This window comes from Phyllobates terribilis, unplaced genomic scaffold, assembly GCF_046119375.1.
Source record: "Phyllobates terribilis strain yellow unplaced genomic scaffold, ASM4611937v1 Scaffold_8__6_contigs__length_399053987, whole genome shotgun sequence".
In the NCBI taxonomy this organism is placed as follows: Eukaryota; Metazoa; Chordata; class Amphibia; order Anura; family Dendrobatidae; genus Phyllobates; species Phyllobates terribilis.
In genome coordinates, this window is record NW_027362768.1 from 58,809,254 (window position 1) to 58,835,448 (window position 26,195).

Below are 26,195 nucleotides of genomic sequence, written 5' to 3' on the forward strand. Positions count from 1 at the left end.
CTTTCTTAAATTCTTAGTTTGTGTTTTTTTTTTTATTCTGAAAGTGTCCCCCTTTTAACGCCGGCCCTGAGGGGGAACCAAGTGGACAATGGAGACTGACTGCCTTGAGATAAGAGAATTCATCCAAAACACAGTGAATGAACTGTTTAAATGAGTTGACTGACAACTTAAAGGTTTTTTAAATGCTCAGAGTGAATGTAAGATTATTAATTCTCTTACTAAGACTCTGAATCAGCCACAGCAGCAGGACATTATACAAAAGCTGCAAGCAGCAATATTGCTGTGAATCCGGCATTGGGTTCATGTAGGAGAACATTGTAACATCAGAGAATGGACCTCTCCCTTCATCTCTGTGCAGCAGCTGTCTCTTTTCCCTTCCTCTTCATAGAGCTCTATGGGCAGCAGCCTAATCTCACAGTGCAGCTAGTAAACCCTTTTATGCCTGTCTCACTGAAGGTGGATTTTACCACTGTATTAAGACTGTGACTAGTGCATTGGGAAGTGGAGGGGTATGTAAAGGAACAGGTAGCAACTGGAAAAAAAATGCATTTTTCTAAATTATGATATATCGCAAAGTTTATAATCAAGTCTTATGCTATTAATTTCTGAAAAAATATGAAAACACAGGCCCCGATTCATCATTGCCTTTGCGCCTGTTTTTGTCTAGTTTTGTGTATTTTGAAACTTTTTTTTTTGTTTTTTTACACCCAATTCATTATTCTATTTGTACCTTTTTGAAATCTATTTTATATGTGCTCACCTGTTTTTTTCTGCTCTGCTTTCTGGGCAGACTCTAGCAATTCTAGATGTTTTAGCCTGATATATTAACTGTGACTTTTTATAAAATTGTTAAATTTGGCGCAACCCCACTCCAGTCCCCCACTATCTCGTATATTTTTGAGTTTGCAAAAATGTTGGCTCCATTGCGCAACTTTTTCCATCAAAAGTTATAAAAACAGTTCAATACAGAAAGAAAGCCTATTTTTGACTTTGCAGCAAATATATGAATCACATGTAATATTTTTATGAATTTGGCACCAAAAGTGACTTAAAAAAATTATGAATCGGGGCCATTGTTTAGATAGTTTTGTCTGTTTAATAAGCTAAGCTTTTAATTAGGTTCCCTTTGTCTAATATTACAGTTTGATTAAACAAAAGACACAGTTCAGGACAAAACAAAGTTGTAAAAGGTATGCTAAATATTAATGAACGAGGCCCAGAAATAGAAGAGGGGAGCGCACAGAAAAAGGATTAGAACAGGGAGCAATGACACCACTCAGTATGGTAAATCACACTATAGGATAATTAATAACCAGTGAGAAATTATTGTACTTTGTTGTCAGCAATTGACATCAACCTGCGAAATGGCAGATTGGATTGTCCATTAAATAGGATTAATGGACAAAGAGTGAAATAGGAAAAATTCCCAACTGTGAAACTCTAAAGAGATGTTTACATACAAATATGTACTTTACATGTACCTTTCACTTTTTCCATAGTGAAGACAGTTTCATTGTATGCATACATACTAACTGAATATGAAAATTCCAAAAACCAAACTCATGTTGGTACAATGACTCACTATTTATTTTGGTTGTGTATTATTGAGGGAGTGTAACAATGAGAGGTGCATTTAACTCCTTCCTGTATGGCTAGGGTCACAGGAGTGTAAAATTTTGTCATCTAAGAGAATTGGGTTCATTATGCAAATCACACTCTGATCAAACCCTAATCAGAGTTTGATCAGTGTGATCATAGTGTGCTCCAATTCTGTCAAATGAGGAGAAGATGGAGAAAAAAATGTGTCCTTCTCCATTCTTTCAGTTTGTGGAATTCGGACTGCACTCAGATGTCATCCGAGTGCAGTCTGATGTTTTCTACGGACTCATTGACTTGCTTGTCCGAGTGCGATTCGAATACCAGATAAAACTCGGGCATGCTGTTTTTGTTTTTTTTCTCAGATCGTCCGAGAAAAAAAATATTACATGTCTACGGCCCCACAGACTAACATTGGTCAGAGTGCGATCTGATGTTTTGTTGGATCACACTCGGACCGATAATAAGGTCGTCTACAAAATTGTTTGGGGTGGGGACAGGTAATCCTCACGCCCCGCTGTTATTGCATGGAGATAACACAGGCTCAGCTGTAACAGTGTCTCTATGATGAAAACGAAGGGTTACAATAAATGACTTCTTTTTAACATATTTATTAATGACCTTGTAGGGGGCATACAGAGTAGTATTTCAATATTTGCAGATGACACTAAACTTTGCAGGGTAATCAATACAGAGGAGGACAATTTTTTATTACAGGCAGGGGTGGATTAAGAGTAGCAAGGGCCTCGGGCAGTTTAGAAGGCACGCCCCACCCACACACACACACCTGATGTATCACGTGACATGTTACATGATCCCCTGTGATAGATCATGTGATAGTTCACGTGAAATTAATTTGGCACAATATTAATATATTAATTATAATATTTTTTTACTTTAATTGTATGACTTAATATTGAGCACAATTAAGTATGCTGACATCCCCTATATACAGTATGAGACCTTACACACAATATGAGCTGCCACAATCCTCCTATACACAGCGGGAGGCCGCATGTAGCCATCTATACACAGCGGGAGGCCGTACGTAGCCATCTATACAAAGCAGGATGCCGCACGTAGCCATCTATACACGGCGGGAGGCCGCACGCAGCCATCTATACTCGACGGGAGGCCACACATAGCCATCTATACACAGCAGGAGGCCACACGTAGCCATCTATGCACAGCGGGAGGCCGCACGTAGCCATCTATATACAGCAGGAGGCCGCATGTAGCCATCTATACCCAGTGGGAGGCCGCACGTAGTCATCTATACACAGCGGGAGGCTGCACGTAGCCATCTATACACAGCAGGAGGCCACACGTAGCCATCTATACACAGCGGGAGGCCGCACGTAGCCATCTATACACAGCGGGAGGCCGCATGTAGCCATCTATACCCAGTGGGAGGCCGCACGTAGTCATCTATACACAGCGGGAGGCTGCACGTAGCCATCTATACACAGTGGGAGGCCGCACGTAGCCATCTATACACAGCGGGAAGCCACACGTAGCCATCTATACACAGCGGGAGGTCGCACATAGCCATCTATACACAGCGGGAGGCTGCACGTAGCCATCTATACACAGCGGGAGGCCGCACATAGCCATCTATACACAGCGGGAGGCCGCACGTAGCCATCTATACACAGCGGGAGGCCGCACGTAGCCATCTATATACAGCGGGAGGCCGCACGTAGCCATCTATACACGGCGGGAGGCCGCACGGCGCCCCCCCCCAGAGACAGCGGGAGGCCACACGCAGTCACACACACACACAAACATATACATACATACATAAACACATTTGAAACACAAAAATACATATAAACAGAAATCCACAATGATATCTGCCTACACACACTCACACATTCACAATCCCCCGACTCCAGTCGTCCAGCTCCTCTCTGGTGGTAAGTAGCAGTGCAGGGCGCTCTGCGTGACGTCACACTAGCAGACACAGCTGCCCACAGGGCCGTGTCTCCTAGCTGTGACACGGCCGGGCCAGCACCGGAAGTTAACAGGTGCAGTGCTGGCCCGGCCGAAGAAGAAGCAGCGGCCTTGCGCCGCTGCTGGGGGAGCAGTCCGGGGCCTCCCCGCCACTGACTGCCGGTATGTGCCGCGGCGCCACACATATTATAATGAGGGCAATCTGGCCATGGATGCCCCGGGCGGTAGCCCAGATTGCCCTCATTATAATCCGCCTATGATTACCGGAGGATTTATGTAAACTAGAAGCTTGGGCTGATAAATGGCAAATGAGCTTTAATGGGGATAAATGTAAGGTAATGCACTTGGGCAGAGGAAATAAAATGTATAATTATATGCTTAATTGTAAAACACTGGGCAAAACTGTAACTGAAAAAGACCTGGGTGTATTGGTGGACGACAAGCTCACGTTTGGTGGCCAGCGTCAGGCAGCTGCTGCAAAGGCAAATAAAATAATGGGATGCATTAAAAGAGGCATAGATGCTCATGAGGAGAACATAATTTTACCTCTATGCAAGTCACTAGTGTGACCACACTTAGAATACTGTTTACAGTTCAGGTCTCCGGTGTATAAGAAAGACATAGCTGAACTAGAGAGGGTGCAGAGAAGAGCGACCAAGGTTATTAGAGGACTGGGGGGTCTGCAATACCAAGACAGGTTATTACACTTGGGGTTATTTAGTTTGGAAAAACAAAGGCTTAGGGGTGATCTTATTACTATGTACAAGTATATGAGGGGACAGTACAAAGACCTTTCTACTGATCTTGGCTTGGGACGGGGACAAGGGGGCACCTTCTACGTCTGGAGGAAAGAAGGTTTAATCATAATCACAGACGGGGATTCTTTACTGTAAGAGCAGTGAGACTATGGAACTCTCTGCCACATGATGTTGTAATGAGTGATTCAGTGTTAAAATTTAAGAAGGGCATGGATGCCTTTCTTGAAAAGTATAATATTACAGGTTATAAATACTAGATTCCTTGATAGGGCGTTGATCCAGGGAACTAGTCTGATTGTCATATGGAGTCGGGAAGGAATTTTTTTCCCCAATGTGGAGCTTAGTGTTTGCCACATGGGTGTTTTTTGCCTTCCTCTGGATCAACATGTTAGGCTATGGGTTGAACTAGATAGTTTTTAAGGTTGAAGGAAGACTAAGTCTATGTTACTATGACTATATCATCTAACAGCCCACAGGTCTGATATGTACAAGTGCCTGTTAGGCCCTGCCAGAGGTGGGACATATTAGGCTCCCTATCAGTATATCATTGACGGACATAGTACACTGCAATACAGAAGTCTTGTAGTGTATTGTCCATGGGCACAGCTTAGGGAGGGTAAATTGGCAGGGAATGTGACCTGGGCAGGCTGAAGCGTGAGAAGAGAGGGCGCTGATGTGATCAAATATTACATTGTTTCATAATCACTTATTCCATCATCAGTACAGTAGTTGTCTGGCCCAGAAACCTTACAAAGCAATGATTTGTTTGTATGCAAAGTGACTTCCTCATTAGCTGTTTTTTTTTTTCTAACTTCTTGACAACCGCCCAGATTTAGGTCCCTGAAGTCTGCACGTAGTACTGTATACTGAGAGATTTCAGAAACTGCATCGGACACATGCAGCCCCCGTGCTGTTGCTGTAGTAAGCAGCCCTGCAACATTGGATAGAGATTGGGGACCAATCTGTGTAGTTTATAATTTTGTGATTGCTATGAGAACAATTCACATTGATGACATCAGTATTTGTTTGCAATACTCTTGTAATGAAGAAAAATTATATTGTTTTACCCACCATATACATTTCACACTGCATAAAATCACATATGCTATTTCTTCAACTTTATTTTGCAGTTTTGGCCACACTAACATACTGTATATAATCAAAATGAAGGCCTATCTATCCTTTAAGAGAATGAACATTCAAAGCCATAGTTCATAGCAAAATACAGTACATATAAAAAAATACAGAAAACCAAACATACTCCATTTTATTTCGAACAACAAATAGGACCAAAACATTGAAAAACAACTAAAGGAGCATATTTTGTACTCTAATTGCTTGAAATGTTTTGGCCCTAACCATCTTTTTTATTATTTTTAGTAATTTTGTGTATTTTTCTGTATGAACTGTATATTGTTTATTAGAAATGAACAACCTCATCAACCTCTGCAAATTTTTCCAAAAGTCGAAAATACAGCAAAGCCTCCAATTTAGTGTTGAGCGAACATGTGCGACACTGCTCGGTACTCGCCCGAGCATCACGGTACTCGGGATGTTCGGCGAGCACCGAGCATTTTCGGGTTACTCGGGCGGGAGCTCGGGTCTCCGCCCTGCATGTTTGGCGCTCTTTACAGAGCCAATGAACATGCAGGGATTGCCAGCCAGTCATGTTGGTTGTGGGCATTACATTGATTGGCTGGCCGCACAGCGTCACCTCGAGTATTTAAAACCGGGCGCCGCCATCTTGGACACAGACGGCTGGGATCAGACAGTGTAGGGACAGCGCTGCTGATTTAGGGAGAGATATATACTGTGAAATAGTTAGTGTAGGGTCTGTAAAGGCTGCCAGATCAAACAAACATTCCTTCTCAGGACTAATATCCATCCCAGATATCAGGCAGGCAGGCTGTATAGGAGACGCAGTTGTTATACCATCAAACGCTACATTACAGTCCTGTGTGCTCCTGTTGCTGAAATTGCTGGACCTAGCTCCAGGTCTCGGGGGCCAGGAAAAATCCTTTTTTTTTTCATCTAAATCCTCTTTTTTTTTCCTCCTTCACACTGTACAAATACCCGTCTTATTAACCTTTTGGTGTCCACCCCCCCCAAAAAAAAAAGTGTGTCTGTGACAGTTCAGGCACAAATATATATTTTTAAAAGAGTCTGGTGTAGGCCAGAGAAATAGAAGTGTGGTTTCGCAGTTCCACAGTTCAAACCTCTGCATTATCTACTTTTGGCCCATTTTTACCTAAAAAAAAACAGTTTGAGTGTGTCGCTCACTGTTCAGCCGCAAATATATCTATTTAAAAAAGTCAGGTATACACCAGTAAATTATAACTGTGGTTTTGCCGCTCCATGGTAAAAAGCTCTATTATCCAGCTCTTGGTATTTTTTCTGTAAAGAAAAACAATAATAGTGTCTCCTGATTGTTCAGACACCAATATATCTGTTTAAAAGAGTCTGGTATACACCAGTAAATTATAACTGTGGTTTGGCCGTTCCACGGTAAAAAAATCTCTATTATCCTGCTTTTGTCATTTTTTTGCCGTAAAAAAAAAATTTAATAATGTCTCCCTGATTGTTCAGACACAAATATATTTGTTGAAAATAGACTGGTGTAGGTCAGAGAAATAGAAGTGTGGTTTGCAGTTCCACGGTTCAAACCTCTGTATTATCCACTTTTGGGCCATTTTTACCTATAAAAAACAGTTTGAGTATGTCGCTCACTGTTCAGCCGCAAATATATCTATTTAAAATTGTCTGGTATACCCCAGTAAACAATAACTGTGGTTTTGCCATTCCACAGTAAAAAAATCTCTATTATTCAGCTTTTGTTTTGTTTTCCGTAAAGAAAAATAGTAATAGTTTCTCCCTGACTGTTCAGATTGTTTAAAAGAGTCGGGTGTAGGCCAGAGAAATAGAACTGTGGTTTTCCTCTTCCACGGTTCTAATCTACTTTTTATTACCCTTTTTCCATTGGTAGTTCGAGTGTAAGCTATTTTACTTCCTTTACAATGGGCAAGGCGCGTGGCAAGGGACGTGGAACTGGACGTTCTGGTGATGGTGCGTGCAGAGGACGGGGCCGTGGCCAAGGTGAAAATGTGCCACAACCAACAGCCACATCTTCTCGCTCCCACTTCTTGACCGAATTTCTAGGGAAGCACAGAACAACACCAGTATTGCGAACTGATCAGTGTGAACAGGTTATTAATTGGATAGCAGATAATACTTCCAGTTACCTGGGCACCACCACCTCCGGTCTGTCTTCCACACGGTCAAATCTTAGTAGCCGTGAGTCTCGTCCGCATACTCCTCCTCACCCTGATGCTCCTTCCTCCCACCATGCCGAGTGTCGTCAGACAGCAACTGATCCCACACTTGGACACTCTGAAGAGCTGTTCACTGGTCCATTTCCAGATTTGTGCCCCTCGCCTGCTCCGTTTGAAGTGGTGGAAGAGGAGATCCCATGTAGCGATGGCCAAATATTTGAACAGCCACGGCCACAGGAAGTCGACGCTGGCAATTTGTCACAAGAGGTGGACGATGACAAGACAAAATTGCCAGGAAGTGAGGAGGAGGATCGTGGTGCGCAAGTGGAAGAGGAGGAGGTGGTGGATGATCTAGTAACTGACCCAACGTGGCAGGAGGACATGCAGAGTGAGGCCAGCAGCACACAGGGTGAGGGAGGCAGAGTACCGCAACAGGTAGGAAGAAGCAGTGTGGTGGCCGCACACAGAAGGCAGGCAACAGTTCCCCGTAATACCAACATGAGGGACGTTGCCAGTTCAACCTGTAGGGCTACCAGAGTCTGGAATTTTTTTAAAGACTCTGATGATAACCCCAAAAAGGTCATTTGTACCACCTGCCATGCCAGCATCAGCAGGGATGACAAAACTACCAGCCTGACCACCACCAGCATGATCAGGCACATGGCAGCAAAGCACCCGACTTTGTGGGGTGAACCCCAGGGTCCACGACCAATGTCAGCGGGTGTCACCACTGCTTCTTCTGCTGTTGTATGTGCAATAGAACCCCCTGTTGTGTGTGCAAGGCAATCCCCTGTCCATACTGGATGCAAAGATGCCCCCTCCTCTCAGACTTCACTTGTTATGGCAGTTTCTCAAGAAACAGCATCAACGTCCACATCCACGTTCCCACCGCTGCGTTCAGTTGTCCATATCCCAGACCTTTGAACAAAAGCGGAAATTCTCAGCTAACGCCCCACAGGCCACAGTCCTAAATTCGCACATTTCATGACTGCTTGTGTTAGAAAAGCTGCCTTTTAGTCTGGTGGAGATGGAATCCTTCCGCAACCTTATGGCGGTGGCCATCCCTCGGTACTCGGTCCCCAGCTGACACTATTTTGCCCGGTGTGCCATCCCCACACTACACAAGCACATGTCCCAAAACATCTGCCATGCCCTCAACAACGCAGTTACTGGGAGAGTCCACCTGACAACGGACACGTGGACAAGTACTTGTGGCCAAGGACGGTACATCTCCCTGATGGCACATTGGGTAAACATAGTGGTGGCCGGGACCCAGTCAGACCTTGGGATGGAACACATCCTCCCCACACCGAGGATTGCGGGCCCTATGTCTGTTAGAGTTGCCCCCACAGTGTACAGCTCCTGCGCATCATCCTCCTCCTCCTCATGTTCAGCCTCCATCTCAGATATCACCACATCAGTTACAAGCTGGAAGCACTGCAGTACTGCCTCCGCCAAGCAGCAACAGACTGTGCTGAAACTCATAAGCTTAGATGAGAAACCTCACACTGATTGTGAGTTGTGGACAGCTGTGAAAGAGCAGGCAGATCTGTGGCTGAGACCACTGAACCTACATCCAGGCATGGTCATGTGTGACAATGGCCGTAACCTGGTGGCGGCTCTGAGGCGAGGCGAGATCACACACGTACCATGCCTGGCTCATGTGTTTAACCGCGTGGTTCAGCGGTTTCTTAAATCGTACCCCAAGTTGCCAGATTTGCTCGTCAAAGTACGCCGCTTGTCAGCTCATTTTCGCAAGTCAGCTACAGCTTCCGCCACCCTTGCTGTGTTGCAGCAGCGTTTGCAGCTTCTGTCACAATGACTGGTGTGTGAGAACCCCACACGTTGGAACTTTTCCCTCCACATGTTGCAAAGGATTTGTGAGCAGAAGAGAGCAGTTGTGGAGTACCAGCTGCAACAAGGCCGCCATCGATATTCAGGTCAGACTCCACACATAAGACCTCAGGAGTGGACCTGGATGTCTGACATATGTACCATCTTGACAAACTTTGAGGAGTCCACCAAGATGGTGAGTGGCGATGATGCCATCATTAGCGTCAGCATTCCACTTGTCTGTCTTTTGCAACGCTCTCTGCAGAGAATTAAAGAGGAGGCATTGCAGGCAGAGTATGTTGAGATGGATCAAGAAGCTGTAGCGGTCGATTACACACAGCCCAGCCTCATATCATCCCAACGTGCATTGGGGGACAATGAGGGAGACGGTAGTACCTGTACAACTGTCATACCGTCGGTTCAGCGTGGGTGGCCTGAGGACAGGGGGGAGGAGGAGGAGGAGAAGAGCATGGTCAGTCGTCATCTTGGTGAGGACACGGAAGTCTTGCCCGTTACCAGTCTGGCACGCATGGCTGACTTTATGTTATGCTGCCTTAACCGTGACCCTCGCGTTGTCAAAATGTTGGGTGACAGTCATTACTGGTTGGTGACACTTTTAGACCCCCCGCTACAGGAGAACTTTCACTCTCTTATTCCTGAGATGAAGAGGTCTACAAAAATGGGGCAGAACCAGAAGGCCCTTGCTGCAGAATTGTTAAAAAAATTCCCATCTCAACACACTAGCGGCAGAGGTCACAGTTTGTTGCCCAACCAAGGCTTATATGCGAGAGAGACGCTACTCCAATCTAGCAGAGGCAGGGGAACACTGTCAATGTTCTGGGACAGTTTTCTCAGACCCTCCCTTCGGACAAACCCTGAGGGATGGGGTACTCTCACAAGGATTGGAAAGTTTCAAAAGATGGTGAGGGAGTACCTTGCCGACCGTACCAACATCCTCCGTGATTCCTCTGTGCCTTTTAATTATTGAGTATCCAAGCTGGACACTTGGAATGAACTCGCTCTGTACGCCTTGGAGGTCCTGGCCTGCCCTGCCGCTAGTGTGTTATCGGAGCGTGCTTTGAGTGCCGCTGGGGGAATTATAACTGATAAGCGCACTCGCCTGTCAACTGACAATGCTGACAAGCTGACCCTTATCAAAATGAACAATGGCTGGTTTGGGCCAGACTTCTCATCACCACCAAATGACAGCATAACATAAAGTCAAATACACTGTGTAATTTCGGGATGTGTATTCACAAGCACCGCTTCACACCCACACATGGGTATATGCTTCCTCATTTGGGCTGTTTTATGTTCTTTTCCTTATCCTCAGCCTCCACCACCAATATACCACCAGGGTGACCATGGTCCGTGTTGCCATTATTGAAAGTTCCTCCGTCCTAATTTTTAGCAGCTTTTGCTTGGAAGGCATAGGCAAAGACTATGGGAGACCCACTCCCCAATAATGGGAATAATGTTTGTAATATGCTGTACTGCATGGCTCATGTAGGGGGAGCTGCAAGTTCCTCCATCCTCATTTTTGGCATCTTTTTGCTTGGAATGTATAGGCAAAGACTATGGGAGACCCCTACCCCAATAATGGGAATAATGTTTGTAATATGCTGTACTCTATGGCTCTTGTAAGGGGCATTAAAACCGTCTTGTTAAGCTACTGTGACCTCCACCACTTTTCCAAGGGGCATTAAAACCGTCTTGTTAAGCTACTGTGACCTCCACCATTTTTCCAAGGGGCATTAAAAACGTCTTGTTAAGCTACTGTGACCGGCACCACTTTTCCAAGGGGCATTAAAACCGTCTGGTTAAGCTACTGTGACCTCCACGTCTCTTCCGAGGGGCATTAAAACCGTCTTGTTAAGCTACTGGGACTTCCACGTCTCTTCCGAGGGGCATTAAAACCATATTGTTAAGCTACTGTGACCTCCACCACTTTTCCAAGGGGCATTAAAACCGTCTTGTTAAGCTACTGGGACCTCCACGTCTCTTCCGAGGGATATTAAAACCGTCTTGTTAAGCTACTGGGACCTCCACGTCTCTTCCGAGGGGCATTAAAACTGTCTTGTTAAGCTACTGTGGCCTCCACCACTTTTCCAAGGGGCATTAGAACCGTCTTGTTAAGCTACTGGGAGCTCCAAGTCTCTTCCAATGGGCATTAAAACCGTCTTGTTAAGCTACTGGGACCTCCACATTTATTCCGAGGGGCATTAAAACCGTTTTGTTAAGCTACTGGGACCTCCACGTTTCTTTCGACGGGCATTAAAACCATCTTGTTAAGCTACTGTGACGTCCATCACTATTGCAAGGGAAATTAAAACTGTCTTTTTAAGCGTCTGGGACCTCCACGTCTCTCCCGAGGGGCATTAAAACCGTCTTGTTAAGCTACGGTGACCTCCACCACTTTTCCAAGGGGCATTAAAACCGTCTTGTTAAGCTATTGTGACCTCCATGTCTCTTCCGAGGGGCATTAAAACCATCTTGTTAAGCTATTGGGACCTCCACGTCTCTTCCGAGGGGCATTACAACTGTCTTGTTAAGCTACTGTGAGTTTCAACACTTTTCCAAGGGGCATTAAAAGCATCTTGTTAAGCTACTGGGACCTCCACGTCTCTTCCGGGGGGCATTTAAACCGTCTTGTTAAGCTACTGTGGCCTCCACCACTTTTCCAAGGGGCATTAGAACCGTCTTGTTAAGCTACTAAGACCTCCACCACTTTTCCAAAGTGCATTAAAACCATCTTGTTAAGCTACTGGGACCTCCAAGTCTCTTCCAAGGGGCATTAAAACCATCTTGTTAAGCTACTGGGACCTCCACGTTTATTCCGAGGGGCATTAAAACCGTCTTGTTAAGCTACTGGGACCTCCACGTCTCGTTCGAGGGGCATTAAAACCGTCTTGTTAAGCTACTGTGACGTCAATCACTATTGCAACGGGCATTAAAACTGTCTTTTTAAGCTACTGTGACCTCCGACACATTTCCAACGGGCATTAAAACTATCTTGTTAATCTACTGTGACCTCCACGTCTATTCCGAGGGGCATTAAAGCAGTCTTGTTAAGCTATTGGGAACTCCATGTCTCTTCCGAGGGGCATTAAAACCGTCTTGTTAAGCTACTGTGACTTCCACCACTTTTCCAAGGGGCATTAAAACCGTCTTGTTAAGCTACTGTGACCTCCACCACATTTCCAAGGGGCAATTAAAACCGTCTTCTTAAGCGTCTGGGACCTTAACGTCTCTCCCGAGGGGCATTAAAACCGTCTTGTTAAGCTACTGTGACTTCCACCACTTTTCCAAGGGGCATTTAAAACCGTCTTGTTAAGCGACCGGGACCTTAAAGTCTCTCCCGAGGAGCATTAAAACCGTCATGTTAAGCTACTGTGACCTCCACCACTTTTCCAAGGGGCATTAAAACCGTCTTGTTAAGCTACTGGGACCTCCACTTCTCTTCCCAGGGGCATTAAAACCATTTTGTTAAGCTATTGGGACCTCCACGTCTCTTCCGAGGGGCATTAAAACTGTCTTGTTAAGCTACTGTGACTTCCAACACTTTTCCAAGGGGCATTAAAACCATCTTGTTAAGCTACTGGGACCTTAACGTCTCTCCCGACAGGCATGAAAACCATCTTGTTAAGCTTCTTTGACCTCCACCACTTTTCCAAGGGGCATTAAAACCATCTTGTTAAGCTACTGTGAACTCCTCCACTTTTCCAAGGGGCATTAAAACCATCTTGTTAAGCTACTGTGACCTCCATCACTTTAGTAAGGGCATTAAAACCGTCTTTTTATGCTACTGTGACCTCCACCACTTTTCCAAGGGGCATTTAAATCGTCTTGTTAAGCTACTGGGACCTCCACGTCTCTTCCGAGAGACATTAAAACCGTCTTGTTAAGCAACTGGGATCTCCACGTCTCTTCCGAGGGGCATTAAAACTGTCTTTTTAAGCTACTGTGGCCTCCACAACTTTTCCAAGGGGCATTAAAACCGTCTTGTTAAGCTACTGAGACCTCCACCACTTTTCCAAGGTGCATTAAAACCGTCTTGTTAAGCTACTGGGACCTTCAAGTCTCTTCCAAGGGGCTTTAAAACCATCTTGTTAAGCTACCGGGACCTCCACGTCTATTCCGAGGGGCATTAAAACAGTCTTGTTAAGCTACTGGGACCTCCACGTCTCTTTCGATGGGCATTAAAACAGTCTTGTTAAGCTACTGTGACGTCCATCACTATTGCAAGGGGCATTAAAACTGTCTTTTTAAGCTACTGTGACCTCCACCACTTTTCCAAGGGGCATTAAAACCGTCTTGTTAAGCTACTGTGACCTCCACCACTTTTCCAAGGGGCATTAAAACCGTCTTGTTAAGCTACTGTGACCTCCACGTCTCTTCCGAGTGGCATTAAAACCATCTTGTTAAGCTATTGGGACCTCCACATCTCTTCCAAGGGGCATTAAAACCGTCTTGTTAAGCTACTGTGACTTCCACCACTTTTGCAAGGGGCATTAAAACCGTCTTGTTAAGCTACTTTGACCTCCACCACTTTTCCAGGGGGCATTAAAACCGTCTTGCTAAGCTACTGTGACCTCCATCACTTTTGTAAGGGGCATTAAAACCGTCTTTTTAAGCTACTGTGACCTCCACCACTTTTCCAAGGGGCATTAAAACCATCTGGTTAAGCTACTGTGACCTCCACCACTTTTCCATGGGGCATTAAAACCGTCTTGTTAAGCTACTGTGACCTCCACGTCTTTTCCGAGGGGCATTAAAACCATCTTGTTAAGCTACTGTGACCTCCACGTCTCTTCCGAGAGGCATTAAAACCATCTTGTTAAGCTATTGGGACCTCCACGTCTCTTCCGAGGGGCATTAAAACTGTCTTGCTAAGCTACTGTGACTTCCACCACTTTTCCAAGGGGCATTAAAACCGTCTTGTTAAGATACTGGGACCTTCACGTCTCTCCCGAGGGGCATTAAAACCATCTTGTTAAGCTACTGTGACCTCCACCTGTTTTCCAAGGGGCATTAAAACCGTCTTGTTAAGCTACTGTGACCTCCACGTCTCTTCTGAGTGGCATTAAACTGTCTTGTTAAGCTACTGGGACCTCCACGTCTCTTCCGAGGGTCATTAAAGCGTCTTGTTAAGCTACTGTAGCCTCCACCACATTTCCAAGGGGCATTAGAACTGTCTTGTTAAGCTACTGGGACCACCAAGTCTCTTCCAAGTTGCATTAAAACCATCTTGTTAAGCTACAAAACCTCCAGGTCTCTTCCGATAGGCATTAAAACCATCTTGTTAAGCTACTGGGACCTCCATGTCTCTTCCGAGGGGCATTAAAACCGTCTTGTTAACCTACTGTGACCTCCACCACTTTTCCAAGGGGCATTAAAACCGTCTTGTTAAGCTACTGTGACCTCCACCATTTTTCCAAGGGGCATTAAAACAGTCTTTTTAAGCTACTGTGACCTCCACGTCTCTTCCGAGGGGCATTAAAACTGTCTTGTTAAGCTACTGTGGCCTCCACCACTTTTCCAAGGGGCATTAGAACCGTCTTGTTAAGCTACTGGGAGCTCCAAGTCTCTTCCAATGGGCATTAAAACCGTCTTGTTAAGCTACTGGGACCTCCACATTTATTCCGAGGGGCATTAAAACCGTTTTGTTAAGCTACTGGGACCTCCACGTTTCTTTCGACGGGCATTAAAACTGTCTTGTTAAGCTACTGTGACCTCCACCACTTTTACAAGGGGCATTAAAACCGTCTTGTTAAGCTACTGTGACCTCCATGTCTCTTCCGAGGGGCATTAAAACCGTCTTGTTAAGCTACTGCAACCTCCATCACTTTTGTAAGGGGCATTAAAACCATCTTGTTAAGCTACTGTGACCTCCATCACTTTTGTAAGGGGCATTAAAACCGTCTTTTTAAGCTACTGTGACCTCCACCACTTTTAAAGGGGAATTAAAACCGTCTTGTTAAGCTACTGGGACCTCCACGTCTCTTCCGAGAGACATTAAAACCGTCTTGTTAAGCTACTGTGACCTCCATCACTTTTGTAAGGGGCTTTAAAACCATCTTGTTAAGCTACTGTGGCCTCCACCACTTTTCCAAGGGGCATTAGAACCGTCTTGTTAAGCTACTAAGACCTCCACGTCTCTTCCGAGTGGCATTAAAACCATCTTGTTAAGCAACTGGGACCTCCACGTCTCTTCCGAGGGGCATTAAAACTGTCTTGTTAAGCTACTGTGGCCTCCACAACTTTTCCAAGGGGCATTAGAACCGTCTTGTTAAGCTACTGAGACCTCCACCACTTTTCCAAGGTGCATTAAAACCGTCTTGTTAAGCTACTGGGACCTTCAAGTCTCTTCCAAGGGGCTTTAAAACCATCTTGTTAAGCTACTGGGACCTCCACGTCTATTCCGAGGGGCATTAAAACAGTCTTGTTAAGCTACTGGGACCTCCACGTCTCTTTCGATGGTCATTAAAACAGTCTTGTTAAGCTACTGTGACGTCCATCACTATTGCAAGGGGCATTAAAACTGTCTTTTTAATCTACTGTGACCTCCACCACTTTTCCAAGGGGCATTAAAACCGTCTTGTTAAGCTACAGTGACCTCCACCACTTTTCCAAGGGGCAATAAAACCGTCTTGTTAAGCTACTGTGACCTCCACGTCTGTTCCGATGGGCATTAAAACCATCTTGTTAAGCTATTGGGACCTCCACGTCTCTTCCAAGGGACATTAAAACTGTCTTGTTAAGCTACTGTGACTTCCACCACTTTTGCAAGGGGCATGAAAACCGTCTTTTTAAGCTACTGGAACCTTAACGTCTCTCCCGAGGGGCATTAAAACCGTCTTGTTAAGCTACTTTGACCTCTACCACTTTTCCAGGGGGCATTAAAACCGTCTTGTTCAGCTACTGCGACCTTCACCACTTTCCCCAGGGGCATTAAAACCGTCTTGTTAAGCTACTGTTACCTCCACCACTTTTCCAAGGGGCATTAACACCGTCTTGTTAAGCTACTGGGACCTCTTCGTCTCTTCTAGGGGTATTAAAACCGTCTTGTTAAGCTACTGTAACCTCCACAACTTTTCCAAGGGGCATTAAAACCGTCTTGTTAAGCTACTGGGTCCTCCACGTCTCTTCGGAGGGGCAATAAAACCGTCTTGTTAAGGTACTGTGACCACCACAACTTTTCCAAGGGGCATTAAAACCATCTTGATCTGCTACTGTGACCTCCACCACTTTTCCAAGGTGCATTAAAACCGTCTTGTTAAGCTGCTGTGACCTCCACGTCTCTTCCGAGGGGCATTAAAACCATCTTGTTACGCTATTGGGACCTCCACGTCTCTTCCTAGGGGCATTAAAATTGTTTGTTAAGCTACTGTGACCTCCACCACTTTTAAAAGGGGCATTAAAACCGTCTTGTTAAGCTACTGTGACCTCCACCTCTTTTCCAAGGGGCATTAAAACCGTCTTGTTCAGCTACTGTGACATCCACCACTTTTCCAAGGGGTCATTAAAACTGTCTTCTTAAGCTACTGGGACCTCCACGACTTTTCCAAGGGGCATTAAAACCATCTTGTTAAGCTACTGGGACCTCCATGTCTCTTCCAAGGGGCATTAAAACCATCACGTTAAGCTAATGGGACCTCCATGTCTCTTCCGAGGCACATTAAAACCATCTTGTTAAGCTACTGTGACCTACACCACTTTTCCAAGGGGCATTAAAACCATCTTGTTAAGCTACTTGGACCTCCACCTCTCTGCTGGGGTGCAATAAAACCGTCTTGTTAAGCTACTGTGACCTCCATGTCTCTTCCGAGGGGCATTAAAACCATCTTGTTAAGCTACTGTGACCTCCACCACTTTTCCAAGGGGCATTAAAACCGTCTTGTTAAGCTACTGTGATCGCCACGTCTCTTCCGCGGGGCATTAAAACCGTCTTGTTAAGCTACTATGACCTCCACGTCTCTTCCAAGGGGCATTAAAGCCATCTTGTTAAACCACTCTGAACTCCACAGCTCTTCCAAGGGGCATTGAAATGTTGTTTTTAATTAACTCTAACCTCCATGACTCCTCCAACGGACATACATTTCCTCTTAATTTTAGTCAGCTTTTGCTTTTCAATGCATAGGCTAACACTAAGGGAGACCCACTCCCCAATAATGGGTAGAAGGTTTTAAGTATGCTGTAATCCACGTCTGTTTCAAGGGCCATTGCAGTTCCTCATAATTTTTGGAAAGCCTTCCATTCACTGCTTAGGCGAACAGTGCACAGGAGACCCAGTTGCTATAAATGGAAAAAACGGTTTAGTTAAGGCCCTCTGACCTCTATGTCACTTCCAATGGGCATTGGAGTGCCTCGAAAATTTTTGGTAGGCATTGCACTCACTGTATGCCCTATAACTGTGTTGCCGAACCGCTCCTTTTGATACAGAAACATATCCTACAAGACATGTGTGGTTGACTTGCCTGATATTGAAGTGAATGGTCCCTGTTCCTCCTGCTCTTTCTCGTTTGCCACCACCTCATCCATCATTCATCACCTAAAGCTTTGTTTTAAAGGGAGTTATAGAACTGGGATAGTAGCAGGAAAACATCCAGAAATCCTCGGAGGAGGTAGGATATGCGCCAAAACGCTGAACACCTCAGGCCTAGCCGCTACTACATACATGCGCTTGCATTCCATGGAACATTAAGCTAAAGAGATGGATGGCCTCATGATCATGAATAATGTACTTGTTGTGTAGGAGGCTGACCACTGCTGCTGTCTACCTTTTGAACTTTGTGTTGAAGCCTGATTGACCCAGGACCCGCAATCCTCTATGTCTGGAGGATGTGTTGCATCCCAGTATCCAACTGTGTCCCGGCTTCCACAATATTAACCCAGTGTGAAGGCGTGAGATGGACTATCCCTGGCCACATTCACTTGTCCACGTGCTTGTGGTTAGGCTGTCCTTCAAATAGGGGCGGCTGGGGACCGTTTATGGACACCCGGCTGCCCCCAGGCAGCTGGGGACCGAGCGTGGACACCCGGCCGCCGGGCGGCTGGGGACAGAGTATGGATACCAGGCCGCCGACGCAGCCATGACATGGTGGCCGGCGTCTGCCTCCACATGCCTAAGCAAGCTAGCAGTATGGTATTGCAGCCTGGGGGTGGGTGGGTGGCAGGCTGCATACTTGTGCTTGCATTGCAAGGAATGGGGGAGGTACAAATGAACACTGCTCTGGGAGAAGGACTTGCACGGGGTTTAGTTGCAAGTCTGTATCTTCTGATGCGGCAAGGATCACTTCTGGTGGGCACACTTTTAGGCAGTGACCTGGGTGTCAGAGATGCTTCCAGGGTTCGTCCCCATGCTGTTCCCATGTCTTTTCAGCACTGTATGCATGTGTCACACAGCACATGGCCAGATAAGCTTATAAAATGTTAAAATGACATTTCCCGGTGAATGCATTTGTCATGGATGAAAGCAATAGAAAAGTACAAAAACGCATAAAAAATGCTACTTGTGAACATAGCCCAAGGTGTGGAGGAGTATTTTTGTTTTATTTATTTATTTTACCTTATACACAAGTCTTAACCCTGGAAAGGAAGTTCCTTAACATATTTCACAGGAAAGCACTTTCAGTTTCATTTTTGAACGTTTTCTTGTGACCCCGTAAAAGTGGCTTAATACCTCTGACCATGTTGTTGACAGCAGTGACCTGGGGGTCAGAAATGCTTCCTGGGGTGATGCCCATGCTGTACCCATGTATTTTGAGCACTGTCACTATTGTTTTGGGCACTTTTTAGGCTTTGTACAGACTGCCGGGGGTGCCGCCGCAAAAATGCTCGTGTCTCCCATACACTAACATTGGGCTCATTGCTCGGGTCGAGCACCCGAGTATCACGGCGAGCTCGGCCTGAGCTTCGAGCACCCGAGCATTTTAGTGCTCGCTCAACACTAGTAGTCTCCGGAAATGGTCTTCCAACAATCTTGAAGGAGTTACCAGAGATGCTTAGCACTTGTTGGCCCTTTTGTCTTCACTCTGCGGTCCAGCTCACCTCAAATCATCTCGATTGGGTTTAGGTCTGGTGACTGTAGAGGCCAGGTCATCTGGCGTAGCATTCCATCACTCTCGCTCTTGGTCAAATAGCCCTTACACAGCCTGGAGGTGTGTTTGGGGTCATTGTCCTGTTGAAAAATAAATGATGGTCCAACTAAACGCAAACCGGATGGAATAGCATGCCGCTGCAAGATGTTGTGGTAGCCATGCTAGTTCAGTATGTCTTCAATTTTTAATAAATCCCCAACGGTGTCACCAGCAAAGCACCCCCACACCATCACACCTCCTCCTCCATGCTTCACGGTGGGCACCAGGCATGTAGAGTCCATCCGTTCACCTTTTCTGCGTCGCACAAAGACACGGTGGTTGGAACCAAAGATCTCAAATTTGGACTCATCAGACCAAAGCACAGATTTCCTCTGCTCTAATGTACATTCCTTGTGTTATTTAGCCCAAACAAGTCTCTTATGCTTGTTGCCTGTCCTTAGCAGTGGGTTCCTAGCAGCTATTTTACCATGAAGGCGTGCTGCACAAAGTCTCCTCTTAACAGTTGTTGAAGAGATGTGTCTGCTGCTAGAACTCTGTGTGGCATTGACCTGGTCTCTAATCTGAGCTGCTGTTAACCTGCAATTTCTGAGGCTGGTGACTCGGATAAACTTATCCTCAGAAGCAGAGGTGACTCTTTGTCTTGCTTTCCTGGGGCGGTCCTCATGTGAGCCAGTTTCTTTGTAGCTCTTTATGGTTTTTGCAACTGCACTTGGGGACACTTTCAAAGTTTTCCCAATTTTTCGGACTGACTGACCTTCATTTCTTAAAGTAATGATGGTCACTCGTTTTTCTTTACTTAGCTGCTTTTTTCTTGCCATAATACAAATTCTAACAGTCTATTCAGTAGGACTATCAGCTGTGTATCCACCAGACTTCTGCACAACACAACTGATGGTCCCAACCCCATTTATAAGGCAAGAAATCCCTCTTATTAAACCTGACAGGGCATACCTGTGAAGTGAAAACCATTTCCGGTGACTACCTCTTGAAGCTCATCAAGAGAATGCCAAGAGTGTGCAAAGCAGTCATCAAAGCAAAAGGTGGCTACTTTGAAGAACCTAGAATATAAGACATATTTTCAGTTGTTTCACACTTTTTTGTTAAGTATATAATTCCACGTGTTAATTCATAGTTTTGATGCCTTCAGTGTGAATGTACAATTTTCATAGTCATGAAAATACAGAAAAATCTTTAAATGAGAAGGTGTGTCCAAACTTTTGGTCTGTACTGTGTGTGTGTGTGTGTATATATATATATATATATATATATATATATATATATATATTATATATCCATAAATAAATATTATTATGAAAAAAAAATATAAACAATAAAAGTACACATTTGGTATCGCCACGTCTGGAACGACCTGACCTATAAAACCTCTTCAGAGGTATGCGGTTTGTCCCCTAAGCATATTAGCTTCAGCAGTGCCTGTTGCCTCTTGGCTGTAGCAACGCTGCAGTGTTTCCAGCTTCCGACTGATGTGGTCATTTCAGAGATGGAGACTGAGGAGGAGGTGCAGGAGCTGTAGAATGTGGGGGCAATCCTGATTGACCCAGGGCCCATAATCCTTGGCGTTGGGAGGACATGTTCCATCCCAGGGTCTAACTGGATCCTGGTCCACTATATTAACCCAGTGTGCCATCAGCGAGATGTACCTTCCCTGCCCTCAAGCACTTGTCCACGTGTCCGTGGTTAGGTGGACCTTTTCATTAAGTACGTTATTGAGGGCACGGCTAATGTTCTGGGACACGTGCATGTGTAATGAGGGGTTTGCACACTGGAAATAGTGGTGGCTGGGAACAGAGTACCAAGGGATGGCCGCCGCCATCAGGTTGTGGAAAGATTCCATCTCCACAGGCCTAAAATGCAACGTTTCAAGTGCAAGCATTCAAGAAATGTGTGAGTTTAGTAGTGTGGCCTGTTGGCTGCGTATTTGCGCTTGCGTTCAAAGGACTGGGGTAGGGACAACTGAATGCTGTGCTGGGACAAGGATGTGGACGGTGACAGTGATGGTTGCAAGTATGCAGCGACAGGTGCAGGGTGGAAGGCATCTTCGTCTGCATCATGGACAGGGGATTGGCGTGCACGCACAACAGTGGAACAGGCAGTGGTTTCACCCGCAGACACTGTTTCTGGACCTTGGTGTTTGGTCCACTTAGTCGGGTGCTTTTGTATTGCCAAGTTTTTAGCAATAAGGTTCGGATACGGCTTTAAAGAAGGCAACCATTTGTAATATAATGCAATTTTATTTATAACAGTTAATTTGAAAGATAAAATACAGAATCAAAGGAATAGTATGATATTATGATATTGCGTACACTTTGTAGATTAAAGGTTACTATGGTTAAATACTTATAAAGGTTACATACTTATAAAGGTTACATACTTACTATTAGATAGAAGAACAAAAAGATTTTCCTAGTAGCTTGTACATCATCTGTCCGGAAACATCAGCTGGAGAAATGTTCAGCGATGGTCAGAGAATGCGTAGTAGGTCCTACACTGTAAAGAGCGTCCTCTTCACAGGTCCACAAGGCTTCTGCCATAACTGAATTCTTCAATAGCTTTTATATTTTAGAAAAATGCTTACCCAACCTAATGTTATGTAAGCATGAAAATTCATAGGTTGTTGTCCAACATTCCAATCCCATGACAGTGGCCAGGTATCACAGATAAGCAATGCTGGACAAGACCTGTTCATTCTACTTCTGTCATAATGTTTACATATGATAAGAGTAAATCCTATACTGGGTTATAAATCAGAACAAGGTTTTATTCCCAAACAGTATATTGTGTTAAGAAGCTATGTATCAGTGAGATACATTCACAGATAAAGTATACCTTAACACAGAATATATAATTAGAATATTGATTAAAGGTTGGATACATCATAATGGGTTTCAGATAGCCGCTTATATTTTTGGTACTACAATAAGCTTCTCCATCTTAAGTCATATGCCTGTAGTCTTATTTACAATTTTGTGAAATCGTCAGTCTCTGGTTCTAGCAAACACAGTGTATACAAAAGGCTAATTCCCTTCAGTAATAAAGATTAAACCTCAGACTGTTAGCAAAACTAATGCTTTGTTTAGTATGTCTGGAATAATGACCCCTAGTCTACTGAGGTAAAATACCTACAAATGCTGACATGTCTAATTCCTATTCAACATTTCAATATGGATTTGAAATATAAAATAGCCATTTTTCATGTTCATAATACAGCTTTGCAGTCATGTGCCTGAGCGTGGTGGTGGTGGTTAAACTGGTAGCTGGCTGGCTAACTTTAAATGGGGGGTAGCATTTGGCATGCTCCAAAAAATGTCACAATTATTACTGCAGTAATATGGGATCTTATATAGACCTGATGACGCTATGCAGCCAGCCAATGAATGTAATGCCACAATCAACATGGCTACGGCATTACAGTGAGTGTCAGGCAATCCCTCCATGTTAATTGGCTGTCTAAATAGCGCCAAACATGTGGGGCGGAGACCTGAGCTCCCGCCCGAGCACCACGGAAATATTTTCCGAGCATCTCGAACAGTGAGATGCTCGGGCAAGAACCGAGCAATGGTGAGCACGTTCGCTCATTACTAATAGGCAGTTCAGCAGCATAAACTGCCCTTGAAAAGTGAAATTTTTATTAATATATAACACAACACAAGAACAATTTCTAAAATTTCAAAAACACTGAGTTTCAAACTACATTTTTTAACCCATAACATGAAAATGAGGTAAATAATAGAACATTTTCTGCAAAATATCCAGATTTACTCAAATTAGTGAATGCAAAAATGAATACGCCCCACATCAAAAACTACTACATCTACTAATTTGTATGACCACCATGATTTTTAAGGACAGCACCAAGTCTTCTAGGCATGTAATGAACAAGTTAGCGACATGTGGCAACATTTTTCTTTATCGGTCGACCATGACAGCAACACGACAGCACCACGAGAAAGGGATCCACCCACCAAGGACAGGAAACCTACAGGCTTAAAAGGGTTGGCCCTCTCCCTCGCCCCAGTTTGGTTTCCTGTCCTTGATGGAGGGAACCTATAGCAGGCTCATGGAAGATCTTCGTATGAAGCTGGATATGGCGACGGCTGTCGAGCAGCGCCCCTATCTGGGAACGGCAGCTCCAGCATCAGGGGATTTGGGGAATGCACAGCATCCTTGCACCAGATAGCAGTGGGAGCTGCACCCCTATCTGGGATGACAGTCCTAACATCACCTGCTACAGCCAGGTCTGTGCCCCTATCTGAGGGGGGGCTGCCCCTGGACTGGTCCGGACTGCAAAGAGACTGCGCCCCTATCTGGGGTGGCAAGCCCACCAACGCCCTGAAGATGATGGCAGGTTGCGTGGGGTGCCATTCCCATCGACACCGGGCGGAGGATGGTGCTATGGATATTCTGGGGGGCTGCGTCCCTGTCTGGGGTGGCAGCCCCGTCGGTTCAGCGGTGGCTGCGACCTGGGAAAACAGGCCGATCATCCCCTTGGAGCGGCGGCGGCGTGAGCATCTCAGCGTCCTCGGGGCTTGCGCAGGCACGCGCTTCCGGCCTCCTCCTGTGAGTCGTGGCTTGATGACGTCACCGTGCCTCGGGGCGGTCACGTGACCGGGACCTGGAAGTCCGGTCACGTGCAGCTCAATCGCAAGTATAAGTGCGGTACTAACCGCGGCGGCGGCCATTGTCTAAAAAAAAAATATATATATATATATATATATATATATATAATTAAATACAAACAGGTGATTGAGATTATTGTAAGGGTGGAACAGGTGCAGCTATTTAACTGGCCCAAGCCCCGCTGTTCAGGGCTTCCCAGCTTCACTTCTCCCTATCATGGAGACTGATAGTGAGCAGCAGCAGCAAGTTCAGCAGCCGCCATCTTCACCATCTCAGCGGCTGTTTGGGCAGCTTCAAGAGGTGCATCGTCCTCGAGCTACTGGTAATGCCCGGTCCTCAGGAAAGCGAGGTTCGGCGTCTAAGTCCAGTCATCAATGCTCCAGCAGGATGGACGAATCTGCAGCCTCCAGGGAAAATTCACCAGCTGAGAAAGGTCCTTCCTCCAAACCTCCCTTTGAGCCACCTGGGTAAGTGATCCTTGAAAGTTCACTTAGTAATGGAGTATCATTTCTCCCCTCGTATCTTTTAATAGGGGAAGAAGTGTGCCTTCAAGACTAAGCATTTTCAATGTGCATTGTGTAACACCATCCTTCCAGACTCGTATCCCAAAAAATTGTGTCAATCCTGTATCAATCAGACGCTAGCAGATGAGACCACGGGATTGAAAACCTTAGTCAAGTCTGAAATTAGTCAAATCCTCTCTAAAAAGTCTAAGAGAAAGGTGGATACATACTGTGAGATCTCCCCAGCCCCTGATGACTCCTTGTCGTCGGCTTATGAGTTGAACTTGGACAACTCAGCCTCTTCATCATCCACTTCCTCAGGCAGTGGTGCAGGTCAGCATTGTTTCCCACTTAATGAGATTGATGGTTTTGTTAAAACGGTTCACTCATCCATGGGTATTACAGATGCCAGACCAGAGAAATCAGTCCAGGATGTAATGTTCAGGGGGCTGGGGCAAAGGAAAAGAAGAAGTTTTCCTTTTAATGATAAACTTCAGGATTTGATACATAGAGAATGGAAAAGACCAGAGAGAAAGAGTGTTCTCCCTCCGTTCCTTAAGAGAAAATACCCCTTTGAAGACTCAGCTTTTTCCTCCTGGGAGAAAGCCCCAAAAATAGATGTGGCCATAGCTAAGGCATCTAGACAATCGTCTCTTCCCTTTGACGACATGGGGTCTCTTAAAGACCCTTTGGACAGGAAAGCTGACACCTTTCTCAAAGGGACCTGGGAAACGACTGCTGGGGCTTTAAAGCCTGCAGTTGCCGCTACTTGTACAGCCAGGTCCCTAATGATATGGCTGGACCAGCTTGAATCCCATCTGAAGAATAACACACCCAGGAAAGAGATTTTATCAGATATGTCCCTCTTACAGGGGGCAGCAGCCTTCCTGGCAGATGCATCTGCGGATTCAGTCAGATTGGCGGCAAGGTCAGCTGCCAGGTCCAACGCAGTTAGTAGAGCCCTGGGGCATAAATGTTGGCCAGGTGATATTCAGGCAACGAGACTAAATCGAAAGACAGAGCTCTTTTGTTCCCTAAATCCCAGAGAAACCCCCCTGGCAGTGGACGCCCTCCAAGTAACTTGGGATTTCAGCCTGGCCTATGCCTATCCACCATTGAATCTTCTTCCCATGGTCCTAAGAAAGATCAGAGAGGACCAGACGAGGGATCTTCTGGTCACACCCTTTTGGCCCAGGAGGCCCTGGTTCTCATGCCTGAGGAACATGTCCATCTCCAATCCTTGGGTCCTGCCCGAGATTCCGGATCTCCTCGTCCAGGGTCCAATAGTCCATCCTCAAGCTCCTGGCCTCCACTTGACGGTGTGGAACTTGAGAGGTCTCTGTTAGAACGCAAAGGATTCTCTCGGGACCTAGTGGCTACACTAATGCATAGTAGAAAACCTATCACTTCTAGAATTTACGCTAGAACTTGGAAGAAATTTTTATCTTTTTCTGGTTCTACAGTTGTTGAGGGGGCGCCAATTGGTAAAATTTTAGAGTTTTTACAGAAGGGCCTCGAGTTGGGGTTGGCAATAAGTACCCTAAA